This window comes from Malus sylvestris, chromosome 9 (genome assembly GCF_916048215.2).
Source record: "Malus sylvestris chromosome 9, drMalSylv7.2, whole genome shotgun sequence".
Taxonomy (NCBI): Eukaryota; Viridiplantae; Streptophyta; class Magnoliopsida; order Rosales; family Rosaceae; genus Malus; species Malus sylvestris.
Window position 1 is genome coordinate 13,519,229 of NC_062268.1, and position 12,835 is coordinate 13,532,063.

Genomic DNA, 12,835 nt, shown 5'->3' on the forward strand with positions numbered 1-12,835 from the left:
ATTAACATTTCAATTACTACCATATCAAGCCCATCTTTATTATTATTGGATTTTAGGGGTAAATTTTCATTTTCACTGTTCTTTAGAAGCTATTAGTTAATGTTTCATTAACTAAGTGCATCCAATGGCAAAGTCAAGAATTATCGGGGAGTGGCAAAATATAAAAGAGTAGAATCTTCTGCCCTCCTTTTTTCGAACTCCATAAAAACACATTCGATTGCGAAAACCGGTTAAACACTTTCACAGCCTCGCCCATTTCTCCACATTTGAAATATAATTCAATCAATGCATAACCCAGGAACATATTCAATGCAACCTTGTCAAGTTTCTTCACAAACCCATGTATTATTTTCTCATATGTGAGAGCCTTAACCTTGCACACACCTTCGGAGCAATATGAATAGTAAAACTATGGGGCTCATCATCGCCACCTAACTCAAATATCATGTTATTGAAGAGATACAAGGTATATCTTCTCATCAATTCTCTATATAGTAGCTCCTGAGCGTAGCATTCAAGAGACAGTTAAGTGGGGTGTTTCGTCAAATACCTTGCGGGTATGATCGAGTGACTCATATAATTTGTAAGTATTCCTATTAAGATTCCCTCACTCAAAATTGCATTAAAATACCTCTTGACCATCATATATAGGTTGTGGCACATAATGGCCTTAAATAGAGCCTCATAGAACTTGAAACTTCTCTTCACACCCACAGCCTTACCGTAGCCCTCCTTAACGATGCCGTTTTATGTATTTTTTATTGCATGACCAAAACGATGTCATTTTGGCCTGGTTGTTTAAAAAAATAAAACACATAAAAAGTAACAAAGCATAAAATAGGATTTTAAATTATTTTAAAAGACTTTTAGAATCTTGGTGTAGTTAATTACGATTTTAAAAAGTAAATTCAAATACAAGGGTAGTTAATTACAGAATTTTAAAGAGCTTTAGAATTGCGTAATCAATTAAGATTTAAAGGACCTTTATAGATTATGTGCAAATCTGTATGCCTAGGATTTCTTTTCAACCTTCTTCGCTTTCTTTCTCTCTCTCCCCATTCCATTGAAAATATTTCTCCATTTTTTACTCTGTTTTCTTGGTTGAATGTGTTAGCTCTGATTTTTCTACCATATTCCCCACATGCCCTCAAATCTTCATCAACACTTATTGCATAAACTTCGCGACGAAACGAAGTTGGGTTTTATGGGGAGGAATGGGACTCAGTTCAAGTTGGATGGCAAGGTATTTTACATTTCTACGTGGTGGATCATGGGGGATTGGGGTTACTCGGGAGAACTGGGCAAAGATCTTCATTATTTTTTTTCAAGTTTTTTATTTTTAATTAATTTTTTAAATGACAAGAAGTCTCTCAAAATCCACTCAAATCGTTAATCAAAATCCACAAGAATCCTTGAAAATCCATTTCAATGTTGAAAGGATTATAGAATCCTTTGAAAGGATTATAGAATCCTTTGAAATATATCTGTTTGCTCCCTAAATTCGCCATGAGCCTCTCGCGCATGCCAGGAATTTACTCAAACATGAAATTGGTGAGTGCGAGCGTGCCACTACTAGATGCTGCTAGTAGACGGGATTTGAATATTGAGGTTACACCTGAATTCAACTTCAAACCAAGAAATTGTGTCATAGAGTGAGAGTGGCTCAAATCAAAGTTCTTTCTTTGCCTTAAAGATAAGGACTTTACTTATATGGAGAAATGTAACAACTAAATCACAAGGTTGCTGGAAGTGTGAATGACTGAGGAAAATAAATGACTGGTATTGTAGTTTGCTTGTAATTTAAATGACTGAAAAGGAGTTGTACATAAACTACAAATGAGATCAATACTACTAGTGAGCAAACAAGGAAAGCAATGGATGCTTGGCTAAAGCTAAATGTCTATAAGGAAGCTGATGAGCTGATTTGAGTAGAGTTGATTGATTGGTTGTTTAAGTGTTCATAATCTTTGTGCCTCTGCTTCTTTATATAAAGATATGAGATAGCCCATTGCTGAGAACATTGCATTTGCCTGAAAGAAACTTCGCTGCCAGCTTGCATGTGAAATGATATTAAAGAGGGCAACTTGTACTTCCACCACATGTTTTCACCACTTGCAATAAACTAATAATTAAAAAAAGCAAGCTGACTTCTTTTCACATGTCCTCTGTAGGAATATGAAAAATCATGCATTTGTCTTGATTAAACAAATCTCTTGGCAAAGCTCCACCACCCAAATAAAAGGGAAAAACAATATTATAATGTCAAACTACCCCCCACTTGCAGCCAAATATCTTTCAAAGTTAGCATTCATGCACAATAATCCTCCAAATACCATATTTAGCCCAAATGACCCAAATAAGTAAAAATGGGTACATTTTAGATACAAACAGAAGTCCCCCAAATTTTACAAATTTGAGCAAAGTTTGTGAAACTTACGATTCCAATAAGCTCTTCTAGAAGATTGATGATATAGCAGGCATAAGAAAGAGACATTGCGCATGAAAAACACCTGGAAAAAACCTCGCCACTAAGCCATTTTTTCTTTTGTAGCAACTGGGAATAATGCATGGTTTATAAAGCCATTGAGAAGCTTGTATGAACTTGCAGCATCAAAGAGTCATCATTTATATATATATGGTTGCCTCCTGTTCAACGTTTAGCCAAATTATTCGGTTCAACGGTGCATAATTCCAAAAACCCAAACAAAACCCCAAATCAATTTCAAAAAAAATTAACATAAAACAACCACCCCATTCTTGTCTTCCATTTGTATGCCTTTTTTCTCTCTCTGTATACTCCCCGTCTGTCTCACTAAATGAAAACCTGTAAATCCAATTTAATCACTCATCAAAACCCATAACACGATCTGGGTTAAAAAATTCACACAAAGAAAGATTTAACTTTTGATATTTTTAAATCTAACAAAATCAAACCCGCAGTTTTGAAGCAAAGAAAACTGAAAAGTTGAACAAACCTGATTCGGTGCTTTCTGAGCAAACCAAGAGCTGAGAACGACAGAAAGCGAGATTTGAGAGCGACAAAAGAGAAATTCGCGACCAACTGAAACAAAGGTTTAAGAGGGAAAGAAAGTGAGGTCTGAAACGGGTGAAGGAGACATGCAAGAGAGTGAAGTGAAAAGCAAAGGAAATATGGAAACAAAATGCATTGATGATCGACAAGAAACATGGTTTTACTGTGCAAAAAAAGCAACATGAGGGAAAGGAAGGAGAAACGGGATGATCGACAGCTGGAGAGAGAGCCTACTTTTACTGTGGAAAAAAGCAAGATAATGGAAAGGGGAAAGAGTTGGGATGACAAAACAACCCATTAGAGCAAGTCCACCGTTGGTGGTTGCTCGGGGACAGGCTCCAGGAAAGGGCCCGAGGGCCAGTGGGAGGAAGTCCAACGTTGGCTAATGAGGGAGCCCGAGCAGGCCTAAGCGCCAGGCCGGTGGATTCGTGTCAGCTTGAGCACCTGAGGTGGATCTGACGTCAGCTGACGTCAGACGCCTTTTTTAATATTTTTTTTTTTCAGGTTCTGCAGGTGCGTCCAGGACAATGGTGAGGTGGGTGACGGCGGTGAGGCGGGTGGGATGGGGAGTACGGAGGTGCGTCCAGGACGGCGGGCGGGATGAGGAGTACGGAGGTGGGAGTGAGGGAAGAGGCAGGTGAGGGCGATGAGGCGGGTGAGGGCGTGAGGCGGGTGGGATGGGGAGTACAGAGGTGCGTCCAGGACGACAGGCAAGATGGGGAGTACGGAGGTGGGGGTGAGGGAAGAGGCGGGGAGGGTTTGGGGGATGGTGGTGCTGATGAGGTGAGGGTGAAGAAGGTGAAGAAGAAGAGGAGCCACGGTGAAGAGAAGAGAGAGAGAGAGAGAGATATATATATATATATATATATATATATATATAAAATAATAATATTTTATGGATTGGGTGAGAAAAAAAATATTAATATTTTATTACCAATTGTCAGGGGGTTCCAAGGGTAGAGATGCAAATGGCAATTACTTTATTAAGGGCTGTTACTGTTCACTAGGTGGATTGAATAGTGGATTATCAGGAGGGAGGGCTCCAAGGTGGAGTTGCTCTTACATTATGCCTTTCATTGTACAAAGCAGGCGAATCCAAAGCTGATGAGAGACGTGAGGCCGGGAAGGACAAACCACGATGGCCAACACGTGCACACCACAGACCAAATCACCTTGATGATCAACATGCGGCACCAACACGCAGTAGAAGATATGAGAGGGGCAGAATTGCCAAATCACTGCACAATCCAGAAGACCGAAAAAAATTGCTCAGCAACCGAGGGGCAAAACAGTACGCACACTGTTAATGAACAGTTAACTTCTGCTGAGTTTTAGTATATAGATAATATATATAGAAAGTCCACCATGACAATAAAGACATATTGAATGGAAGCCCTTCCACACACTAGTTCTAAAGTGCAGCCTTGACTTTTCATGCTTCTTCATATTCAACTTTTTGATTCAGGCAGAGACCCAAATTCAACTGAAGCTCAAACTTTCTTCTTCTCAACCATGAACTCAAGTGAACGTATATAAAATCTGGCAGCTAACAGGTCCCCAATAATTAACAACAGCAAGGGTTGATAAGGCGGAGTTCACCGGAGACGATGTGAAAGAGCGGCAGAGAAGTCGACATGCCCGTCGGGCAAGATAACAGTTCCATTGTGCACCAACTCATTGTGCAGACAACTCCTCGGGCAAGATATCTAATCAGGCAATCCTCTGCGACCACGGTTGCAGTCCTTTGATCTATTGATAGGTTGTAGCTTACTCAAGCCCGATTTCTCAACAGCCTTGGCGGCTCCAGTGCTGTTAGGAATGATGGTGAAGTTGCCTCTTAGGTTCTTCCGTTGTTGATAGGCAATTGATGGTGCAACTAGCATTGGAAAGAATGTTGTTGTTTGGCTTGTATTCCTTCTTGTTGATTCCAACAACAAATATGGGAGCATCTTTGTTGGTTGCAGAGAAAATAAACTAGAAAAATGCCCCAAATCGAGCAAACTGGAAAACACAAAAAAAGAGGGAGAATAGAGAAACTTAGGCATCTATTCTTTCTATTCTTCTTTTTCTTTTTACCTCTTTTCATATAATATAATATAGTATATATATATATATATAATAAAAAGCCCATTAGGGCAAAGTGCTTTTATTTGTAACCTTTATGCGATATAATATAGTATATATATGGCCCTTTCGGGCAAAGTGAAAGACAAGACAAGACAGGGAGGGAGAGAAGAAAGTAAGGAAAAGTAAGAAAAAGGGAACATAAGAGATAAAGAAAAGGAAAAGAATGGGAGAGAGAGAGAGAACCCGGGGTTTTTCTCTAGCCTTTTCTCTTCTCCAAAAAGTTGCTTCTTTGTTTAGGTTCCATTCAAAAGACCAAAGTTGGGCAATCATAACCTATATCTGTGAGAGAGAGAGAGAGAGAGAGAGAGAGAGATGCTGGTTAAACGAGAGGAGAGTGGTGGTTTTTCTCGAAGCTGCAAAAGGGTATGTCGTGTGCATGCATAAACAAGAGAATAATGAAGAACCCAAGGCCAAGGATGCAGAAACGGATCATGAAAATTGATGGTTGCAGAAAGGGACTGTTGCAGAAAGAACGGAAAGCTATTAGTGTTATCGGAGAATCCCTTCCTCTTCTTGACTGGTCAAATGCAAACAAGGCCCCGTCGGCCATTCGGGTGAGCTGCACACTTCCTTTAGCCAGCTATTCAATTTGATTTGAGAACCCAAATCCGAACAAAGCTTCCATTTACTATTTCTCATCCATCAAAGCTGGTGGCTAACATGTCTTTGATAATCAATGGAAGCAAAATCAGAAGCTCTTGTTGCGGTTGCTGCTGTAGTTGTTGCTGCTGGTGCTATATTAACAGTCCTTTGCCTTTCAGGGGACGTTTCAGTTAGGGATGGATATGCTGGGGCTTCCACTGGTGATGTAGCAATAAAAAAAGCATGAGAATGAGGTTGATAGAGCAACGGCGCAGCATGTGGCAAGAAATGTTTTTGCTAGCATCTATGGGAGTTGAACAATGATGTAGCCAAAGGTGCACTCGATGGAGATACTGATGGTCCTTTGAGTATATCATGGTGTTCACTTGCTTCAGTGATGGATATCACATAACAAAACCCAAGCAACTGATTCATCAACAACCACTGGACCTTCCTTAATATTCCTGTGAGCTCAGACATCACCGACGCCGTCAATTACTCGGAAACGATTCATATTTGAAACCAAAACGAGATCACGCCATTAACGAGCACAGATTTGAACGTGAAGCAACATTAGAAGCTAAAACAATTCCTAACAGAGCCCAAGCGAGGATGATCCAATGGCGGAGAAGTCATTGTGAAGATACGAACTCGGAAGAGTGAACTAATAATAAGACCAGTTGTAATCGCCATCACCGAGTTGAATCTTTGGGACAGAGTGAGCTGAGTTCATGTGTTAGTTGTTGGAGGAGTCGTTGCGGTTCTCATAATCTCCCTCAAGCCTTTAACTCTTTGTAAGCAGCTTGGTAACACGTCTTTAAAGCTGAAACCAGTTCTCTATTTAAAGGATCAGAGGCATTAGGATACAACAGTTGTGGCAAGAACATTTCAAATATATTTGCCAGATCAAACGTGGGGCCCCACATCCGATTGACAACATCTAAACAAATTGCAGCAGAGTAGATGTCATGCCCATTGGGCAAGATTGTAGCCATTGAGAGGCCCTTTGGTAGGTTTTTTTTTTTTTAGCAGGAAAGCCATAATTTTGCCCTTTGTTCTAAATTCCCTCCACGCTACATGCAGTTATGTGAAACTGTTGACTCTAGAAACTACCAAGCCTACGTGGCACGCAGGCCGAATAATCTATAAGCTAACTATGTCTTTCGGTGAATGCTAGGCGTGCCAACTCGTCGGTCGAGCTCGGCCGAGGAGTAAATTTGTTGATGTTGGTTGGGTGTGCGGATGACTTCTGCGTCTTGCGATTGCGACCGAGGAAGGAACACGTATCGGCCTCTTGGGTTCTCGAACCTGAAGACAAGGTTACTTTTCTTACGAAGTTCATGAATCATCGTCGTCGGATTCGGTCACAGTGATGTTATTCGTCAGAGTAAACTCACGCCGAATCGACACCAAAGTGTAAGGACACAAATACTCAAAGCAAATATAAGTCTTGATAGTGAACGTGGTTCGGCCGTCTGAATGCCGAACTCTAAATCCCACTTGGGAGTATCCAATCATAAAATAACTCGGCGTGCAATGCGCCGAGCTCAATAAACTGTAACACCTTACTTCGCCGAAAAAGCTAATGAGATGACCTCAATCAATAAGGATCTGGAAATCTTTCTCGACCGAGACTTGGATAGGTAACCAACCGTCCTCGCCGCAGTGTTGTTGATGCCAATGGAAGATATTACGAGACCGGCTAATTCTACGATGATAGAGCTATCTATGCCGACTTAAGATATTACTAGTTGCTTTCACAGTGCTGTTGATGCCAACGGAAGATGTGTCAGCGAAAAGAGAAAATAAAAAAAATCTCAAAGTTGTTGAGAGAGCTTGCGCAGGACAGTTTTGTGTTGAATTGCAGGGGGTTTGAACGATGCATAGCCTCTTCTATTTATAGCAACAGATCCCTCAAGGTTGAGTTAAAACCCTATTCGAACTAGGACTTCTTCTCCTGATCAAACACTGACTCGACCAATCCTACTTTCACTAGGATTGTGAACCTAGTCCTTAATTGAGCCGGATTCGCTTTTGGGTTATTAATCCTGCCGAGACTCCTTATTGCACCAGAACTCGACTTGTTTTACGTCATGACCTAACCGACCTAGGTTTGGAGGCCTTCGAACTGAACGACCCATAGCACCCTTGTCGCAAGGCCTGCCGGGCTGAGAATGATTCTATACTCGGCCCAAACTATTATTTTGGGCCCAAACATTGCCCCCTCGCTTCTGAGGTTCTCGGCCTGAATTCTTTGGTCGAGTTTCAACCTTGAAGAAGCGAATCTAATACTCATAACCTAAGTACTCTATTTCCAAGGCGCATTTATTGAGCACGATTGCACGATCTTGATCCTGCTGACCAATACACCACGTGGCATCCTTTAACATGGCCAATCCCTGATAATGACGTCTAAAGCGTGCAGTTTCCTGAACTGTCATGCCATCATGGCCTTATTGCTGATCATAACCACGCTACCTCAATCCGCGAGCCTTTCGTCATCGTGCAGACGCCAAAACGTCTTTCACCATAAATCTCGCCGCGACACGCAATCGTGCGCCCCTAAAACCTGAAACCTTCGGTCTTCCCAACTGCATCTCTTGAGTGTCCATAATGATTCATGATTTCTTCGGTCGATTTTACCCCTTATTTTGAATTTCGAACGATTGCCCTTCCTTCCACAACTCTATAAATATTGAAATTCTCTCATTTGTACTTCACGCTTTCAATTTTTCTGAAATTTCTTGCCATTGTTCTCCAGTGCATTGCTTCCTTCCAAGTCTTCGTTCCTCAATCTTTAAACCCAAAAAATTCTTTCCTTGTCATCCCTTCAAACCATTCGCCATGGCCTCCTTTATCTCCAAGCTTTCTAAGGAGTGTAACCAATGCCAGAAAATCATCGATCGGAGTTTAATCAAGACCATCCGATTTGAGAGTGATATGAGTACCCCTCACCAAATCTTGGGTCCTCTCTTTAAAGCGAGGGTGCCACCAACCATCACCGGACTCCTCCAGAAGCACTGCCTGTCATCCTTGCTGCAAGGGTTTGAATGGTCGAAGTGGGAAGTAGCGAGGCCTCAGGGCTCTTGGCCCTCGACCACTACAACCTGGGCAGCTTGGGTTGTACGAATGGAAAATCTTTTCGGCGAGCAATGGAAAGCCCTAGGTATTTATGACGTCATTCACCTCTCGTCCATGGATATCATCCTGGACAAGGAGCTCCTCCTAGCGGCCTTATGTTTCTGGTGTTCGGCCACTAACACCATGGTTCTCCCTCTCGGCCCCATTGGCCCCACCATCCTCGACCTTACTGCTATCCTAGGGACTCCCCTGACTGGAATCCCAGTCGACGCTGCCCTCCCTGGGTACCCGTCAAACCTTAATTTGAAGGCGCTCTTCGACAAGCGGGCCCTTGAGATGTTTAGTGGTGATGGCCGAACACCCTCGAAGGAAGAGGTCCACAAGCTCCACAAAAACTTCTTCAACTACAACACCCTCTACCTCCATTTTGCTGGCTGAGGAGAAGAGGCTCTGCGAGAAGGAGAACACGAGGCTTTCCTCTTCTATTGGTACAACAAATTTATTTGTTGTACCAAATCAAATAAATGTTTGGTCGAAAATATGCCAGTGGCCGAAGCCCTAGCTAGTGGTCACGTTCTGGCACTTAGCCCGGCCATTCTCGCTCATCTATTGCGCTGTTTGGTCGAAGTCACTCTAGATAAGGTCGATCTGCAGCAGAATGGGCCTCTCTGGGTTTTCCAACTCTGGCTGCAAGTCTACTTTGCGCCTCTTCGGCCAATGATGGCCGATTTCTCGCCCAAGGAAGCACTCGGCCCTCAACTGGCTTTTCTACCAATCCCCCCTCACCACGCTGAAGAAGTGTTCATATATTTTTTCGCTTTCGACGACCTTTCTGATGATGAATTCTTGATCTGTCATCGTCGAGAATACCCTTCGTCGATCAGACTTCCTACATCAGCGTGGGGTGTGGACGAAGATGCTAATCTTCGTCAATCATGGGGGTCCTTCGTGCTTGCCCGCGACCTTCCTCTCGGCTGTGAGGGCCGCCGAGTGAGTTGGGAAGTATATCATCCCAACTTCCTTGCTCGGTAACTTGGCTACCTCCAAGGTTACCCGGTCCCCTTTCTCTCCTCACGGTCCGTTCTAAGTCACGAACGTGAAACTGGTTCTTCAGAGAAGGAATGCAGCGACGCATAGAGGGAGTTTCAAGAACGGTGCCAGAAATTTCGCCTTCGACCGGCCACTCCAGAAACTCTTTGCACTGACACCTTTGGTGCTTGGTGGGAAGAATATACCCAACAGTTCTTTGGTGTTCCGGTCGAAACCGTTCTCACCAAACTCTTCGATGGTCGACCTAAGAAGGCTTTTGCCCCCCAAACCCAAGGTAATGGTTTATTTCTACCTTTTTCTTTCATTTTTTAAACTACTGCTCTGCTTCGCTGATTCGCCTTTACTTTCCCAGGTGGTCGGTCCTCAAAAAGGGTGGAAGTAGTCGCTGCGGCTGCGGTCGAGAAAAAATTAGTCACCTCAAAGAGGGCTAAGACCGCTGTGCCGGTCTCGCAGAGCAAACGACCTCGTCAAGAGGACGAGCCGACCATCGAACCTCCTCGGCCCGCCAAGCGAGTTAAGAGGTTGGCGAAGAAATGAGAGCGGGAGATTCTCGTTATCTCTAGTCAGACTACGGGAACGATGAGTCCTGGCGTTTCCCTTTCTCCCCCCATCGCCCAAGCCGTGGTCGAGGGACAGCCAATTCCGGCTGAAGGAACAGTTCAAGCACGGCATGTCTCTGAGGTCGGTACGCTAGTTATTATTCCATCAGTCAAGGCTGCACCTGTCCCTACGACCGAGGGAACTTCTCCTACAAATCCAAAACCCTCGATCTTTGTCCTGGAAGAAAGCGAGGGGAGCGACGAAGTTTCGCTGGCGAGTCGCCCTCATCCCCACCGTCAACCTCCTCCCGTGTCTGAGGCAGCCGTCCGAGTTGGCCCTCCTACGACCGACCATGGCAAACGACCGGCTGAAGAGCCAGCCGCGATGACGGAAACGCCCATTCCTCCATCGGACCAGGGCTTCAATCCTGTCCTCAAAACGGCTGTCCCAGTCGGCCCTTCTACGGCTGACCGTGGAAAGCGACCTGCAGGGAAGCCAGAGGCGACGGCGGAAACACCCGTTCACCCTCAGGACCAAGACCTCAATATTCCTCCGCAGGAAGCGACTTCGACCTTCGTAAGTACCCTCTACCGTTTTTCCTTGACTATTTTCCTGCCATAAAACTCTAAACCAGGAAAATACAAAATGTCAGGTGCCTGCATATTCTTTTCATCGAAACTTCTATACGCTGAAGGGTGTTATCTATATTTCTTGGCCGCCTCAATGGCCATCGAACGTAGATAACCTCCATCGGCTACGTGAACTGAGAAGCAGTCTAAGACACTGGGCCAAGCCATTAAGCTCTTTAGGTTTGAGCAACGATCCTGAAGACATGGCCGAAGTCTTCTCTCGGCAGGTTAAAAGAAACGAAACCTTCTTGCTATCTTTTTCATGATTTTTTTTAGCTTAACCTGATTTGTGTGTGCAGGCTTCATGGGAGGTCGAATTCAAAGCTCTCTTGTCCAGCACTACTGGAGGGGCTGGTCCTTTGGCCGCCACAACTGAAACTGCTGATTCAACTGCTCTAACTCGGTTGCAAGAGGTCTTGTCAACTGAGCAGCGAGGCTATCGTTCAGGCGTCATCTACCTTGGAGCGGGTTCGAGAAACTTTCAGTATCTTTGAGAACACTCTGAGGGCCGAATAGGACCTCCAAGCTGCCATGGTCGTCCAAGACACTCTCCGCCCAAAAATCGATGCTTTAAAGGCGAAAGGGGAGGCCTTAGCCGAACTCGACCATCAAATGGCCGAATTGGCAAAGCGAAGGTTGGCCATCGCTTCCGAACTTGCGAAGAACTTCGAGTCGGGCGGTAAAACTTGTTTAACTGAGTATGCGGCGAACACAAAATGGGTTGAGCAGTTGGGAATGGACAAAAAGAACCGGCAGGCCGAGGTTATCATGGGCGAGGTGCGGTGGTTGGAGCTGAAAGCCCTGCTCGGCACTCTTCTACCTCCTTCACCCTGAATGTATTAAATGTACAACTGATCGACCTACTCATTTTGTATACTCTCATTGATCTTAATGAAATGACTTTCTATTCCCGCATTTCCCATGTGACTGGATAGTATTTCTTCAAAAACTTCCCATTGATTGGTAATTTGTGAACTAAACCGGTCTGGTCTCTAAGATGATATGCCCCCTTGCCGTATACTTTATGCACGAAAAACAGCCCTTCCCAATTTGGCAACCATTTGCCGAACCTAGGGTCTTTTAGTCCTATGGGCAACACCGTTTGCCAAACCAATTCACCCTCGCCGAATGTTTTCTGTCGTACTTTTTTATTATAGGCTTGCTCGGCAATCCGTTTTTGTGCCACCAGCAGGTTGTAAGCATCAAGTCGCGCTTCTTCCAAATCTTCCAACTCCTGTCTCATGGACTGATTATATTCGGCGCTAAACAAACTACTTTGCTTAATCAATCGTAACGAATTTATGCTTAACTCGACTGGTAACATTGCGTCGTGTCCGTAGGTTAGTGCATATGGGGTTGTCCCAGTCGCTGATCGGGGCGATGTTCGATATGCCCACAAAGCCTCATTTAACTTTAAATGCCATATACCGGGCCTTTCCTTTATTATTTTCTCGAGAATGCCGATCAACACTTTATTACTTGCCTCGGCTTGCCCATTTGCTTGTGGTTAATACGGTGTAGATTGTTCAAGCTGAATTTTCAAACTTGCTGTATACTCTCTAAACCTTTCGGTTGTAAAAATTGTGCCATTGTCGGTTATGATTATTTCTGGTACGTCGAATCTGGTCATAATGTGTTCCTCCATAAAGTCGCAAACTTCTTTAGATGTTAGCTCGGCATATGATTTCGCTTCGACCCACTTAGTAAAGTAATCGGTTGCTACTATTATCCATGCGTGCTTGGCAGCCCCGGAAGATGGCGTGATTTTACCAATCACGTCCATGGCCCATCCTCT

At 43.9% G+C, this 12,835-nt stretch overlaps 1 protein-coding gene and 1 long non-coding RNA gene across 2 annotated transcripts in view; both read right to left on the minus strand.

The window, feature by feature from the left end:
• LOC126582884 (beta-amyrin synthase-like) overlaps positions 1 to 12,835 on the minus strand; it is a 101,272-nt gene that overhangs the window by 34,713 nt on the left and 53,724 nt on the right. The window lies entirely within an intron of this gene.
• LOC126582894 (uncharacterized) lies at positions 2,611 to 3,276 on the minus strand. Its single transcript, XR_007609616.1, has 2 exons — positions 2,976 to 3,276; positions 2,611 to 2,824 (listed from the first exon to the last, which is right to left on the minus strand). It is a non-coding gene; the product is annotated as an uncharacterized LOC126582894 (long non-coding RNA).